The sequence below is a fragment of the Giraffa tippelskirchi genome, chromosome 4 (assembly GCF_054371585.1).
Source record: "Giraffa tippelskirchi isolate mGirTip1 chromosome 4, T2T-mGirTip1v1.2.pri, whole genome shotgun sequence".
Lineage (NCBI taxonomy): Eukaryota > Metazoa > Chordata > Mammalia > Artiodactyla > Giraffidae > Giraffa > Giraffa tippelskirchi.
Window position 1 is genome coordinate 44,937,780 of NC_137278.1, and position 12,689 is coordinate 44,950,468.

General features: G+C 36.3%; 1 protein-coding gene and 1 non-coding gene across 5 annotated transcripts in view; one reads left to right on the forward strand and one right to left on the reverse strand.

The window, feature by feature from the left end:
- USP34 (ubiquitin specific peptidase 34) overlaps positions 1-12,689 on the forward strand; it is a 242,422-nt gene that overhangs the window by 91,761 nt on the left and 137,972 nt on the right. The window lies entirely within an intron of this gene.
- TRNAG-CCC (transfer RNA glycine (anticodon CCC)) lies at positions 5,410-5,482 on the reverse strand. The gene has a single exon. It is a non-coding gene; the product is annotated as a tRNA-Gly (tRNA).

Here is a 12,689-nt window from a genome sequence, read left to right on the forward strand (position 1 = left end):
GCAATTTGATCTCTGGTTCCTCTGTCTTTTCTAAAACCAGCTTGAACATCTGGAAGTTCATGGTTCACGCATTGCTGAAGCCTGGCTTGGAAAATGTTGAGCGTTTCTTTACTAACATGTGATTTGAGTGCAATTGTACGGTCGTTTGAGCATTCTTTGGCATTGCCTTTCTTTGGGATTGGAATGAAAACTGACCTTTTCCAGTCCTTTGGCCACTGCTGAATTTTCCATATTTGCTGGCATATTGAGTGCAGCACTTTCACAGCATCATCTTTCAGGATTTGAAATAGTTCAACTGGAATTCCATCACCTCCACTAGCTTTGTTCGTACTGATTCTTCCTAAGGCCCACTTGACTTCACATTCCAGGATGTCTGGCTCTAGGTGAGTGATCACACCATTGTGATTATCTGGGTCGTGAAGATCTTTTTTGTACAGTTCTTTTGTGTATTCTTGCCACCTCTTCTTAATATCTTCTGCTTCTGTTAGGTCCATACCATTTCTGTCCTTTATCGAGCCCATCTTTGCATGAAATGTTCCCTTGGTATCTGTAATTTTCTTGAAGAGATCTCTAGTCTTGCCTATTCTGTTGTTTTCCACTATTTCTTTGCATTGATCACTCTATTTTATTCATAGCAAGACAAAATATGAGAACAATGAATTATTAAGTCATACAGAATAAGTAACTAGGAATAATGAAGCATTGTTTATTGAAACTGAAATTCATCACATTTTAATTGATACTGTGTATTAAAACTTATAGCATTTTATCCTGGCAAAAATTTGAATTCACCTAATAAGGAAATTATTAAAAAATTCTGGCATAGTCTGTAATATAGTCTGAAATAATGCAAAATATTTATAAAGTTTAATGAGATGAAATAAATATATTTGAAAGAATATTTTATTTGAGTATTTCTGTGATTTGGTACTGCTTAACTCTGACTGTACCACAGATTTCAAATTATCAGAAATTTTTACATTTTGAGTTCTTTCTGTTTGAGCACCAACTATAACAGACATCAGGGTACAGGTTGTCTAGGGTTGGTTGGTTTGTTTCATAGAGTCTCGCCTGAGTCTTTTTTACTTCCTTCTGGAGTAAGTTTTTGAAATCACTTTGCACACTTGATACGCATACATACACACACTTCACCCAGTAACAATTGGATTGACTGCTATATTTTTCATTGTTTGTATCAAAACTTCTGTTGGAATCCAAGGAGAAAAGAGATAAGGGTGACATATGGGAAATTGAAAAAAAGTGTAAAGTGGTTTATAAATATTCAAAAAATGCTTATCTTTGATTATAATTAAATGTATGTTCAGCTAACATTATACCATTTTCACCTATTAGGTAATTCTCATTATGTTTGACAACACACTCTGTTGACCAGAGTGTAGTGTAACTTTAGGAGAACAGCATAGCAGTTCTCTTTCTAGTTACTTGTCTTCTAAATACATGTACATGAAAATATTTGATAACACCATTGACTATGCTAGTAGACCATGAATGTCTGTCCCTGTAGGACTAAATGAGTTTTTGAAAGCCATCTAGTAGAATGTTCGGTGCCCATGAGAAGGACTGAACTTGATATATTTTGCTCATGTGGAACGACCTCCAAGTTATATTTTTATTAAATAATATGGTAATAGATCTTTTATTAAGAGAAACAGCAAGTACCCAGTGTATTCTCCCACTGTGTATTAAAACAGTGTTAAGAAGAAAATGTACATACATGTATATGTACTCTTTGTACTTGTGAGTGTCTGGAACAATTTTGGAAAAAGACACAAGAAATTTTAATAGGTTTGCTTTTGGGGAAGTGGCCTGAGGTAGGTGGGAGATTTTGCCCATGTTTATGTAAACTTGAAAAATTTTACATGTGTTTACTAATTTTTCAGTAAATATAAAAAGTTGTACATAAAATTACAGTAAACATTTTGACATTTAAGTGACTTTCTGTACCATTTAAAGTTACTTACTGTTCTGATTTGAGTTACCTCTCTACATCTCTCTTCATACCCTTTCATATAAAATGTTTTAGTCATAGGACATAAAAAGGTAAACTTCCAGAATCTTTCTACTGTGTTGGAATTTATCATTAAATGCTTTCCATATTTGAAGAACTTATATATAGATTTATGTAACTTACTGAGATAATAATTTTGTCTTGAAATGCAGCTAATAGCTTTTTTGGGATAGATTTTCATGTCGCAGTGACAGAAGTAAAATTTCTTAGGTCTTAGAATTTAAATATCATCTGATTCAGTTGTGCCATTATGTACATTTTGAAGGGCAGTATTCATACTTCTCATTGGATTCTCAAAGGGAATATGTGATAAGTAATTTTAGAAACACCTATATACACTCCATTGATTATTAACTTCTGCTTGTGTATTTGTATGCACATTTAAACTGCTGCTTTTTGAGACTCTGCGTATTATTAGCATGTGAAGTTATGATTTTACTTCAGTTATAATCTGGCCACTGCAGTATCTGTCATTGTGTTACATCTTATGATTTGAATTCTGTTCATTTATGCCTATTTTAGGAGCTGTTTATATGAATAATGATTCCTTCCTGTACTATATATTCAAACCTCTTGTCTATATTATATTCTTTTTTATCTTGTTGGGTATTTCCTTTTTTGTTCATATTTAAGGTAGACGACTGGTAAGAGATCTTAGTACTTTCAGGTGTTGTGAAATATTTTTCCATTAGAGATCTTAAATGGACTTCTAGAAATGGGAAAACAGGATTTGATGTCCATGTATCATTCCTGCTGTCCATCAAATCTGGTACTCAGATGAACTCAAATTTTTCCAGTTACATGACAGAGATAGACCTATCTCCTCTGCAGCTCACTCACCAATTTTCTGGGCTATAGCTTTCTCTCTCTCTCTTGATTCTTGTGCTCAGTCACTCAGTCATGTCTGACTCTTTGCAAACCTATGGACTGTAGCCCACCAGGCTCCTCTGTCCATGAGATTTCGCAGGCAAGAATACTGGAGCAGGTTGCCATTTCCTTCTCCAGGGGATCTTCTCAACCCAGAGATCAAACCCTCATCTCTTGCATTGGTAGGCAGATTCTTTACCACTGAGCTACCAGGGAAGCCCCTCTTATCTGTTGAGTTCAGTTCAGTCGCTCAGTCGTGTCCGACTCTTTGCGACCCCATGAATCGCAGCATGCCAGGCCTCTCTGTCCATCACCAACTCCCGGAGTCCACCCAAACCCATGTCCATCGAGTCGGTGATGCCATCCAACCATCTCATCCTCTGTCGTCCCCTTCTCCTCCCGCCCCCAATCCTACCCAGCATTAGGGTCTTTTCCAATGAGTCAACCCTTTGCATGAGGTGGCCAAAGTATTGGAGTTTCAGCTTCAACATCAGACCTTCCAATGAACACCCAGGATTGATCTCTTTTAGGATGGATTGATTGGATCTCCTTGCAGTCCAAGGGACTCTCAAGAGTCTTCTCCAACACCACAGTTCAAAAGCATCAATTCTGCGGCGTTCAGCTTTCTTCACCATCCAACTCTCACATCCATACATGACCACTGGAAAAACCATAGCCTTGACTGGATGTACTTTTGTTGGCAAAGTAATGTCTCTGCTTTTAAATATGCTATCTAGGTTGGCCATAACCTTCCTTCCAAGGAGTAAGCATCTTTTAATTTCATGGCTGCAATCACCATCTGCAGTGATTTTGGAGCCCCCCAAAATAAAGTCTGACACTGTTTCCACTGTTTCCCCATCTATTTCCCATGAAATGATGGGACCAGATGCCATAATCGTAGTTTTCTGTACGTTGAGCTTTAAGCCAACTTTTTCAGTCTCCACTTTCACCTTTATCAAGAGGCTCTTTAGTTCTTCTTCACTTTCTGCCATAAGGGTGGTGTCATCCGCATATCTGAGGTTATTGATATTTCTCCCGGCAATCTCGATTCCAGCTTGTGTTTCTTCCAGCCCAGTGTTTCTCATGATGTACTCTGCATATAAGTTAAATAAGCAAGGTGACAGTATACAGCCTTGACGTACTCCTTTTCCTATTTGGAACCAGTCTGTTGTTCCATGTCCAGTTCTAACTGTTGCTTCCTGACTTGCATACAGGTTTCTCAAGAGGCAGGTCAGATGGTCTGGTATTCCCATCTCTTTCAGAATTTTCCACAGTTTATTGTGATCCACACATTCAAAGGCTTTGGCATAGTCAATAAAGCAGAAATAGATGTTTTTCTGGAACTCTCTTGCTTTTTCAATGATTCAGCGGATATTGGCAATTTGATCTCTTGTTCCTCTTATCTGTTACTGATTCTCATTTCTTTGTGCGTTTGTTTCTTTTCATTCTAAAATACAGTAATGAATAAGTTTCCTTTATGGAAGATGAGGAAATTCTCATCATTTTTCTCTTCTCATTTTCCACTTTGCAGTTTTTATTATGTTATTTATATTTTATCATGTTATGCAACTTTTAAGTGAACCATAATTTCCACAATTGTTTAGTATTAATTTTGTATTTAGGTATATGATTTAACACAAATCCTTTTTCCTCATTCCTGTTTTTCTTGTTCCTTTTTCTTTATTTGAGTTAATTTGTGCTTATTTTTGTGGCTTTCACAGAGTCCACTTTTGTTTTACTTTGTTGGTTTATAAACTGGCCTTTATACACAGTGTCTGGGAGAATGAAAGAGGCAGAGATCACTCCAGATTGGTAGGTGGCAGGTTTAAAAGCAAGGAAAGTTAAGAGGCTTGTCTTCAGTGGCTGAAAGATGAGTAGATCTCGGCACTTACGTGCCAAATCTTAGTTTATAAGTGAGGCCTTAATTGGGTTTAGGCACAATTACTATAACCTTGGAATAGTTCCCACTTAAGGTGTGGCAGGCAGGCAGAATTATATTCCAATGATAGGGGAGGAAGTGAGGTACCTCTCTTGCTCAGTTTCAGCTCAAAAGTCAACTGGCAGTTATGTCCTCTCAATTATTTTCTCTAGCATCTGAAGAGGAACTTGTGGGTATTTTATTCTCAGTTTCCACAAACTTGAGATGTCTGAGCTCTGTACTTGAAGTGTTTGATTGAATATCATATACTTGAGCCACTCTAGCTTTCCGTAAGAACTGTGTAGTATATATGAAGAGTAGTCCTTTGTTTTCTGAACAACTTTTATTTTTAATATTATACAAATAGAATATCCACTATATGTCTCATCATTCTTTACTGGCAGAATTTTCCTCATGTTGTTTTGTAGGTGTTCATTAATCCCATGAGGATTTTTCTTTTTTTTTCCAAATATTTTTTTATTTATTCATTTGACTTCACTGTGTCTTAGTTGAGGCACTTTGAATCTTTGATCTTGTGCAGCATGTGGGATCTTTTTTAGTTACAGCATGCAAACTCTAGTTTGCATGGATCTAGTTCCCTGACCAGGGATCGAACCTGGGACCCCTGCGTTGGGAGTGCAGAGTTTTAGCCACTGGACCATCAGGGAAGTCCCATACGTTTTTCTTTTTAACTTGTTTTGAATTTTTGGTTGATGGCCTTTAACAAGTATTTTATTTAAAAATTTTTTATTGTGGTGCAAATATGTACAACATAACAGACCATTAATTTACCATTTTAGCCATTTGTAAGTATACAGTTCAGTGGCATTGAATACACTAAAAATGTTTTTTAACCATCACTTACCTGTATACAAAACTTTGACATCACCTCCAATGAAGACTCTGTACATATTAAACAATAACTCTCCATTCCTTCTTCCCATCTGGCAGGGGACTTTTGATTTCCTTTCTTCTACATTATATCTTAATGAATTTGACTATTCTAGGTACCTCATTTTGGTGGAATTATACAGTATTTGTGGCAGCTTATTTTACTAAATATAGCTTTTTAGGGTTCATCATGTTATCAGTTCAGTTCAGTCACTCAGTTGTGTCCAACTGTTTGTGACCCCATGGACTGTAGCTTGCCAGGCCTCCCTGTCCATCACCAACTCCCGGAGTTTACTCAAACTCATGTCCATCGAATCGGTGATGCCATCCAACCATCTCGTCTTCTGTTGTCCTCTTCTCCTCCTGCCTTCAATCTTTCCCAGTGTCAGGGTCTTTTCCAGTGAGTCAGTTCTTCCCTTCAGGTGGCCAAAGTATTAGAGTTTCAGCTTCAGCATTAGTCCTTCCAATGAATATTCAGGACTGATTTCCTTTAGGATGGACTGGTTGGATTTCCTTGCAGTCCAAGGGACTCTCAGGAGTCTTCTCCAACACCACAGTTCAAAAAGCATCAATTCTTCGGCGCTCAGCTTTCTTTATGGTCCAACTCTCCCATCCGTATATGACTACTGGAAATATCCACTATCCGTTTGACTAGACGGAACTTTGTTGGCAAAGAAACGTCTCTGCTTTTTAATATGCTGTCTAGGTTGATCATAACTTTCCTTCCAAGGAGCAAGCGTCATTTAATTTCATGGCTGCAGTCAACATCTTCAGTGATTTTGGAGCCCAAGAAAATAAAATCTTGTCACTGTTTCCATTGCTTCCCCATCTGTTTACCATGAAGTGATAGGACCAGATGCCATGATCTTAGTTTTCTGAATGTTGAGTTTTAAGCCAACTTTTTCACTCCCCTCTTTCACTTTAATCAAGAGGCTCTTTAGTTCTTCTTCATTTTCTGCCATAAGGGTGGTGTCATCTGCATATCTGAGGTTATTGATATTTCTCCCTGCAATCTTGATTCCAGCTTGTGCTTCCTCCAACCCAGCATTTCTCATGATGTACTCTGCATATAAGTTAAATAAGCAGGATGACAACATCCAGCCTTGATGTACTCCTTTCCCTGTTTGCAGCCAGTCTGTTGTTCCATGTCCAGTTCTAACTGTTGCTTCCTGACCTGCATACAGATTTCTCAAGAGGCAGGTCAGGTGGTCTGGTAGTCCCATCTCTTTAAGAATTTTCCACAGTTTGCATATGTAAAATTGATTGCTTTTATATAGAGATAGCTGAATTTTGCTTGTTGAGCTTGTACTCAGTACAGTGTAGTGTGTAACTTTGTGAATCTGCTTTTAGCGGTACTTGCTTTCTCTATATATCATGTTATTAAATCATGTTATTATGAATAGTTTTACATCTTCCTTTCCAATTTATTTTCATTTTTTAATTGATTGATTTATTTTTGTGGTCTGATATCTGTGGCTAGTATTTCTGTGTATGGCTATGGTGAATGTGAGCCTCATTGTCTTGTTCCTGATCCTAGGGGAAATTTTTTTCAGTCATTGGGTACTGGCTATGATGTTAGTTGTGGGATTTTTATATATAACCTTTATCATGTTCAGGAGTTTTTCTTCTTAAAAGTGCTGAGAGTTTTTATCATGAGAGGGTGTTGGATTTTTGTCAGATGCCTTTTCTGTGTCGGTTCAGATTATATAGCTTTTTTCCTTCTTTCTATTAATATGTTATATTATAGTAATTAATTTTCTTTTTCAACTACCCTTGTATTCCTGAAATAAATCTCATTTGGTCCTGGTAAAAATTTTTTTACTATACCTTTGTATTTGATTTGCTAGTATTTTGTGAAGGACTTTTTGTATCATTAAAGAGATACTGCTCTGTGATTTTCTGTTCTTAGGAAAGTTTTGGTATTGGGTTAGTACTAGTCTCATAGAATGAGTAAAGTATTTGATTGTCTTCAGTTTGGGGGAAGTGTTTGAGAAGAATTGTTGATAATTTTTCTTTAAATGTCTGGTGGAATTCACTAGTTAAGCCATGTATTTTAAAATGTACTTTGGGAGATTGATTACTGACTCATTCTCTTGTTAAAGAGACATTTTTCATTTCTTCTTGAGTCAATTTAGGTAATTTGTAAGCAATTTTTTGGCATACAGTGTCCATGATATTTTCTTACATTTTTTTTTTGTAAGTTTGGTTGTAATATCCCACTTTCTGATTTTAGCTATTTACATTTCTCCTCCTTTTAAAAATTATTTTTAGTTTAGCAAAACGTTCATTACTTAGAAGAACCAGCTCTTGGTTTTGTGCTAATCAACGAATATAGTAAAGTTGCAGGATATGAAATTAACACACAGAAATCCCTTGTATTCCTATACACCAACAATGAGAAAGCAGAAAGAGAAATTAAGGAAACAATTCCATTCACTATCACAACAAAAAGAATAAAATACTTAGGAATATATCTACCTAAAGAAGCAAAAGACCTATATATAGAAAACTATAAAACACTGGTGAAAGAAATCAAAGAGGACACAAATAGATGGAGAAATATACCGTGTTCATGGATCAGAAGAATCAATATAGTGAAATTGAGTATACTACCCAAAGCAATCTATAGATTCAATGCAATTCCTATCAAGCTTCCAACGGTATTCTTCAGAGAACTAGAACCAATGATTTCACAGTTTGTATGGAAATACAAAAAACCTCGAATAGCCAAAGCAATCTTGAGAAAGAAGAATGGAACTGGAGGAATCAACCTGCCTGACTTCAGGCTCTACTACAAAGCCACAGTCATCAAGACAGTATGGTACTGGCACAAGGACAGAAATATAGATCAATGGAACAAAATAGAAAGCCCAGAGATAAATCCACACACCTATGGACACCTTATCTTCAACAAAGGAGGCAAGAATATACAATGGAGAAAAGACAATCTCTTTACAAGTGGTGCTGGGAAAACTGGTCAACCACTTGTAAAAGAATGAAACTAGAACACTTTCTAACACCATACACAAAAATAAACTCAAAATGGATTAAAGATCTAAACATAAGACCAGAAACTATAAAACTCCTAGAGGAAAACATAGGCAAAACACTCTCCGACATAAACCACAGCAGGATCCTCTATGACTCACCTCCCAGAATATTGGAAATAAAAGCAAAAATAAACAAATGGGACCTAATTAAACTTAAAAGCTTTTGCACAACAAAGGAAACTATAAGCAAGGTGAAAAGACAGCCCTCGGAATGGGAGAAAATAATAGCAAATGAAGCAACGGACAAACAATTAATCTCAAAAATATACAAGCAACTCCTGCAGCTCAATTCCAGAAAAATAAACGACCCAATCAAAAAGTGGGCCAAAGAACTAAACAGATACTTCTCCAAAGAAGACATACAGATGGCTAACAAACACATGAAAAGATGCTCAACATCACTCATTATCAGAGAAATGCAAATCAAAACCACAATGAGGTACCATTTCACACCCGTCAGAATGGCTGCTATCCAAAAGACTACAAGCAGTTAAGGCTGGAGAGGGTGTGGAGAAAAGGGAACACTGTTACACTGTTGGTGGGAATGCAAACTTGTTCAGCCACTATGGAGAACAGTGTGGAGATTCCTCAAAAAACTGGAAATAGAACTGCCATATGACCCAGCAATCCCACTGCTGGGCATACACACTGAGGAAACCAGAATTGAAAGAGACGTGTGTACCCCAATGTTCATCGCAGCACTGTTTATAATAGCCAGGACATGGAAGCAGCCTAGATGCCCATCAGCAGTTGAATGGATAAGGAAGCTGTGGTACATATACACAATGGAATATTACTCAGCCATTCAAAAGAATACATTCAAATCAGTTCTAATGAGGTCGATGAAACTGGAGCCTATTATACAGAGTGAAGTAAGCCAGAAAGAAAAACACCAATACAGTATACTAACACATATATATGGTATTTGGTCAATCAGTAAAGATAACCCTGTATGCGAGACATCAAAAGAGACACAGATAACAGTACTATGGACCCTATGGGAGAGGGCGAGGGCGGGATGATATGGGAGAATGGCATGGAAGCATGTAAATTATCATATGTGAAACGAATCACCAGTCCAGGTTCGATGCATGATACAGGGTGCTCGGGGCTCGTGCACCGGGATAACCTAGAGGGATGGGATGGGGAGGGAGGTGGAAGGGGGGTTCTGGAAGGGGAAAACATGTACACCCATGGTGGATTCATGTCAGTGTGTGGCAAAACAAATACAATATTGTAAAGTTAAAAAATAGAAAATAAACTAATTAAAAAAAATTTGTTTGGCTGCATGGGTCTTGGTTGCAGCACTTGAGATCCTTAGTTGCAGCATGTGAGCCTGTGGGATCTAGTTCCCTAACTGGGGATTGAACCTGTGTCCCTTCCATTGGAAGACAGATTCTTAACCACTGGACCACCAGGGTAGTTTTGGTTTTACTAATTTTTAAAAATTGTTTTCCTCATCTGTATTTTATTATCTGTGTCCTCATCTTTATTATTTTCCTTCTTTTAGTTTTGGGTTTAATTTATTATTTTTCTAGTTTCCTAAGTGGTAAAGTTAGGTTGTTAGTAATGAGATCTTTTAAAGTTTACATTTAATAAACTTCCTTCTGTGCAGTGGAATGTCAGCATTTCCTTTTCTTGCTTTCATGATTATTTTACTGTCTCTGGCTTTTAGCAGTTTGATTATAATATGTCTTGGGGTAACTCTGCTCTTACTAGGAGTTTGTTGAAAATTTTGAATTTGTGAACTTGTGTCTTTCCTCAAGTTGAGTAGCTTTTTGCCATTAGTCTTTAAATATACATTGTGTACATTTTTTTTCTGTGAGATTTCTACAACGATTTTATTGGTAGACTGGATGGTGTTCCACAGGTCCCTTAGAGTCTGTTCACTCTTCTTCCTTCTTTTTCTTTCTATTCTTTAGACTCAGTCATTTCAGTTGTCTTATTTTCAAGTTTGTTTATTGTTCTGCTTGCTCAGACCTGCTTTTGAGATTTTGTAGTATATTTTCTATTTCAGTTATTTTACTTTTTAGCATTTCTCTTTTGGCTCCGTCTTTAATGATATTCTCATTTTGTTTAGGCAATATTTTCCTGTCTTCACCCTTTTCCTTTAACTCTTTTAACATTAAGATGTTTCAGGATCTTTTGTGTAGTAATTTCTTTGGGTTTGCATTCTATGTGATGGTACTTTTGTGTTGATTAATTTTATTCATTTGAATGTGACATCTTATCCTGTTTCTTTTTACATTTTGTTTTGGTTGTCTTTTTTGGGGGGGAGGTTGTAAACAGTGTGAATTTTACAATATGGTAACTTTGGAAAAGAGATTCTGTTCCCTTTTTCAGAGTTTGTTCTTCTCTGATTGTTTTTGGGCTAAAGATCAAGCTAATGTGAAACCTCATGGCCTTTTCAGGGTTTTTTCTGAGCCTGTGTCTTTCCTTGACAATGTGTAGTACCTTTCTAAATTCTTCTGCACATTCATTCTTTGTTGAGCATCAAAAAGAAAAAAAAAAAAAAAATCCTGGTGTGACTCCTTTAATTCTTCCAGTAGATGCTTCACCTTATTTGGGTTGAAACAGTGGCAGTTAACCTGGCTGCCTACACCTCAGCCATCCAATGTAGTGATCTGAGTTTAGAACACAGAAATTTATTATTTGGAACACAAGATCATTATTGCCCACCCATGGCTCCAACAAACCATACCAGCGTCACATTGCTGTCCCCACAGCTTCTTGCCATAGCCTCAAGGACTGGGAAATGGGTAGCTGCTATCACTCTGAAGGCTGAAAATGTCCAGCATTAATAACAGTTTACCAGCCAAGTTTTCCTTTGGGAACATAAGAGTTCAGATTGGCAACTCCAGAGTTTCGAATAGTTACATCAGACAGTTTCTTTAGTACAGTTTCTTTTTAAAAAAGGTACGGAGATGGATTCCTGGCACTTTCTGCCCTACCATCTTCCCTGACATCCTTTTCCTCTCTTTTCTTTTCAATAACTAATGAAGGGTCTGTGAACCAACTCCACACTGCTATTTTTTACCAGTAACTAAAGCTGTCAACCTTAATATTTTCTCCTCACTTTTTGGATGTGTTTTCATAATGTGGATCTTGTAAAGAGCCTTATGTGTCTTTTTCCCCAGTTACAGGATTATGTAATTATCTTTTAAGGGTCTTTATTAGTTAAAAATAATCAAAATTATATATATTATGAAAATCTCATTTTATTAATCATTTAAGTTGTCACAAATCAAGTTTATTACACAGAATGTTTTTAATCACATTTTAATTAGGAACGGTGTAAATCTAACACTTGTTGACGTAAAGCAAGTATAAACTGTTAGTACAAGTCTTAATTAGAATGTTAATATATGAAAACTAATATTCTAGGTAAAATGTGTAAAATGGGCAGACTTACAACTGATGATGCACTTCTTAAAATCTAATGATGTTTTGGTTTAAAGTATTGCAATTGTGTTGTAAGTAAACACTATTGAATCAAATAGTAGATTGAAGTAAATAGGGTAGTTTATTAAAAGTCACCTCACCACAGAGGAATTTTTCCAATGTTATTTTTTTTACCTCTGTTTCAGCATTAGGTTGTGTATATTTACCCTGATAAGACGATGCAGTATAGGAAAGTTCATATGATTTACACCTGAAAAATATGAAAGTCATTGTTTAGAATAGAAGAATCTACATTTTCTAATAGACTTTTAATGTATTGAAGATAAATGGAATATGTTTTACCTTTGGAGTCTTGAAATTGAGTATTTCTGGCCTAGTCATATTTGTTGCATATCTTGATTTAGCAGTTAGCAGCCTTGTAGCTATAAAACATGCTTATTTTACTGACATTGTAATATTTAATAGTCATATCTTTTTAAAAGTTATATTTTCCCTCATATTTACCTAATACCATTTAGTGTAACAAAGGAGA